This window comes from Triticum aestivum, chromosome 5B (genome assembly GCF_018294505.1).
Source record: "Triticum aestivum cultivar Chinese Spring chromosome 5B, IWGSC CS RefSeq v2.1, whole genome shotgun sequence".
Classification (NCBI taxonomy): domain Eukaryota; kingdom Viridiplantae; phylum Streptophyta; class Magnoliopsida; order Poales; family Poaceae; genus Triticum; species Triticum aestivum.
Genome location: NC_057807.1, coordinates 645,289,251 through 645,293,465, shown reverse-complemented (window position 1 = coordinate 645,293,465; position 4,215 = coordinate 645,289,251). Strand labels below are relative to the sequence as shown.

General features: G+C 50.4%; 1 pseudogene; it reads left to right on the top strand.

Moving 5' to 3' along the window:
* Positions 1–2,168: 2,168 nt before the first annotated feature.
* LOC123117362 (BTB/POZ and MATH domain-containing protein 1-like) lies at positions 2,169–3,707 on the top strand (annotated as a pseudogene).
* Positions 3,708–4,215: the final 508 nt, after the last annotated feature.

The window sequence follows — 4,215 nt, the reverse complement described above, 5'->3', positions numbered from 1 at the left end:
AGTTCTAGTTGACCCTAGTTGATCAATTACATATTGACCTAGATCCTCAATCCTCTTAATTAGAAACCCAGTGTGATTCTAATATGCTCCCTCTACTTCTCTAGCGACGATTAGCTCTAGACGGTGAAGCATGGTCTGATCATGAAAATCGTACACATGCAACCAAGTAGAGAGGTAATGCTTTCGGTCTTCTGTTCGAGGGATCGATCGTGCGTGGGCGGTTTGCGGGATCGTTCATCTACGGTTCGTGGGACTCCAGCTATGATCTGTACCGACTTTTCTACTTCCGATACACTCCAAAGTCGGTAAGGGTCATTGATCCAAACCACATATGCATCTTCATATTGTTCTGAGTGATCATAGCCTCGTAGGGCGATTTTATTATTTCTACTACCTTTCATTAAAAAGCGGCTAGACCCTACTCGGTGCCCGTCGTCCACTTCCTTTGTATTTTATGCATCAGCGACCACATCTTCCATCTAACGTCTCTATGAGCGGCGGCAATGTTCAAGACCCATTAAGTGGAGGAGCGACCTCCCGCAAGGAAGAGTAGAACATGGGAGATGGACCGATCCACTTGGGACACAATGCCCCGCCGCCTCCCGTGCCCTACTCGTCCTCAAAGGAGTCTGTGACATGTCCTTCGCCGACGCCGGTGGATGTGGGGTCGATGATGGACATGGGCGGTCTGTCACTATTCACCTGCCACATGTGCCCCCGAAAGTTGGGCGACAGCACATAGGACGCGTTGCTGGCAGCATTGGAGTCCTCGACCACCTGCGCCGCTAGCGCATGTGTGGTCACGTCCGCGTCCGGCTGTGCCAGCTCTGCGTTGCGAGCAGCGCCTTGAGCACATGTGGCCTCGTAGAGCGCTCGCTGCTCCACAAAGAAATTTGGATTCACCACGGCCATCGGCCACGGCCTCCTCGCTTGCGCGCTCGCCGTAGATTTGGCCATTCGCCAGCCGGTGCTATTCGAGGAATAGCAGGTTGCACCTCTGATGCTCTTGCGTCTGCCGGAACACCAGCATAGGAGCAGGTGAAGGCTGCTCCTCCTCCGCCATGGCGGTGTCGTAGTGCGTTGGAGCCTGCTCCATGGTCAGGCTGACATGCACAGGCGTGGGGTCAAGCGTCGTATCATTGTCGGGACCCATATGGTCATCGTCGGAGACCTCGCGTGAGCTGGCCGGCATGTCGTGCTCGATCTGGTAGGCCCGACAAGTCTGCCAGGCAGCTGCAAGGGCGGCCACCTCGTGCTTCTACTCTAATGAACGGCTCTCGCACATCGTGCTAGAGCTTGCGGGCATGGTAGATGCAGTGCAAGGGGAGGGGGTGTGGAGCAGAAGTGATGTGGTGTTGAGTTTAGTTGGGTGTGGCCGCCTTTAAATAACGGATTCCGATGAGGCGCCCCGGTGCGTCAATGCACGGCGTCGGAGTTGGTTCCTCGGCAGGCAGCATACAGACGGACAGGCTTTGAACGGGTGTGGTAGGTATCCCTCCTATCCCATACAGTAAACGTCCCTCCATCATTGAACAGGAGCGGACACCGGGGACGCGGCGCGGGAGGCCTTTCAGCCGGTGCGCTGCTTCAATGTTGGCACCAGTGAAAGGTCGCGTCTGCTCTGGGCCGGCGTCATTACAGAGCAGCCGCTCTACACCGGCATGAATGCGGGCAGCTGGCGTCGGAAGGGAATGCATGTGGGCGAGGAAGGAGAGTTTTGAGTGGGCCAGGGTAGTCAGGAGCGGACGTGGCAGCGGTCCGAACGCCCGCAAAGCGTCCCCTAGTTGAATGACAGAACACGTCCGGACCGTATGGTCCGAATGCTTGTGACGGTTTGAGAGTCCAAGTTAGAGATGCCCTGATAAGTCTTTCCAAAATAAAAACACGTTTGTGTTCTCTTGGAAAATGATCTCTGGTGATTGCCCTGGATCGTGTTACGCAGGAGTCGTGTCGACATCATCATCTCCTGCCTGGACACGGTGAGATCGTGACGCGGGACGCGAGTTGGCAGGCGACCGCGGTCGGTGCAGGATGGTTGTTCGTGAGGCGTACGTGCTCCCGCGTTTGACGGCTTCCAATATCCTTTAGTATTTGAAGTACAGAGCGTTTATTTTTCGTTCTTTCTTCTTGCCGGGAGCGTTTCAAATATCCTATCCGGGCCCGTTTGGGTTTCTGGAACGTGTGCACTAGTCGCCCAAATCCAGGCCTAGCGAGTTTCTTTTCCTTTTTCCTCTCGACACGGATAGTAATTCTGACAAAAGAAAAACCAAGGAAAGTTGAGGCGACTTCATCTAGATCCTCGGCACTGCCGCCCCCACTTCGGCAATCTCCGGTCACTATCGGAGGCCTGAAGGTACGATCAGTCCCACGTTTTTGATTCTCTTTCCCTCCGTTTTCCTCACGGATTAATGCGTTTTCCCATCACACCATCAGATTAGCATTGGCGGTGCAGTCGCGGCGATTCTTTCTCCTCTGTACCGGCAATCTTTCTCGTCGTCAAATGAAGACATGTAAGACGGTGTCTATGTGCACCCCACTTGAGGAGGCTCAAGGCACACATGTGTTTAATATCTTGGGATACAACAAGCATAGAGGTATGGGCCACGACGACAACAGTTACATACGGTCCGGGGTTTTTGTGGTCGGCGACCACGACTGGGTCATACGCTTCTTCCCTGATGGGTACAAAGGAGAAGGCCAAGATTACATCTCAGTTTATCTCGAGCTTTTGTGCATCGCTGAACTCCGGGCGTCCTGCGACATGAGACTGGTGGACCAGTGCACTGGAATCTCGTATTCAATGCATAAAACAGGACCTAGGATTTTCAGGTCCAGTGATATTAGCAGGTTTGCTCCACTGACTCCTATTTTCATAAGGCGAAGTGAGATCGAGGGCTCCGTTTACCTTAGGGATGATCGCCTGACGATCGAATGCATCGTCACAGTTTTCAAGAGGCCACATGTTACCGAAACCAAATCGTACCCCAAAATCGACATGCCACCACCTGACATGACTGACCATGTTGCCAAGCTGCTCGAAGAAAAGGAGGGATTTGATGTCAGTTTCATTGTTGGAGGAGAGATGATTGAAGCACATAGGTTTGTTCTTGCTATGCGGTCACCTGTTTTGAAAGCATAGCTCTATGGGTCAATGCAGGAGGCGAGACCAGGGCAATGCATAACCGTCCAGGACATGCAACCTGCTGTTTTCAAGGCCGTGCTCCATTTCATCTATACTGACTCTTTGCCTAGCGGTGAGGATACTGAGATGGTCCGACTTTTACTAGTGGCCGCGGATAGATATGCAATGGATAGGCTTAAGCTGGTTTGCCAAAGTATCCTTTGCGAGACCTGAACAAAGACACTGTGACAACCACATTGGCTTTAGCTCACCAACATAACTGCCACCAGCTTAAGGATGCTTGCCTTCAATTTATCAAATTATCAGGTTTCAAGGATTTCAAGGCGACTTGCCCATCTTTCATAGAGGACCCATTGGAGAAGTGAAGAAAATTTTCGTGAAGCATGAGCAGCTATATTGGTAGATTCGCTAAATTTCTCATACCAATTTGTCATAGGGATAATCAGCACAATGTTACATGAATTCAAGAGTGGTTAAGTTAATTCTCAAGTGATACGAATGGCGTGAAAGTCGCCCTAGTCAACCTGTTCAAATCTGAACTTTTTATTTAGGAGTGCTTCTCTGCTACGTGTAAGATTTGCTCTAATTTTCTTTCAAAAGTTACTTCTTGTGTGCAACCTTTATTGAGCATTTGATACCCAGATGGTCTATGTCAGCATGCAATGAGAATGAAATAGGATTGCCCTCTTCCTTTCACTTTCTATACTAGTTCGCCTCCTCTTAGATCTGTGTAAGTGCCCTCTTGCCGCCAGTCCACCAAGGCTCCGGAGGCCCTTGGGTCTCTCGAAGACGCGACGAATCGCAGCTCCACAGTAGCTTGACTTGTCATAATTGTAACACAAGAGAGAGACCTGGCAAATTGGCAGGGGTAAGAGATGTAAATCTATAATATAAGTTGGTAGTTGAGAGTTTCTGATTTATGCAAGACCAGTTTATAAGCATCTGCCTTCCTAGGGATAAAAAGCGTGTGCCATGAAAAAATGCAGAAACATTTTCACTTCTTTCAGACTATTTAGTTAGCAAAATACAAACAGTATCAGTGATGCAAGCTGTAGATCAGAGAGAGAAAATTT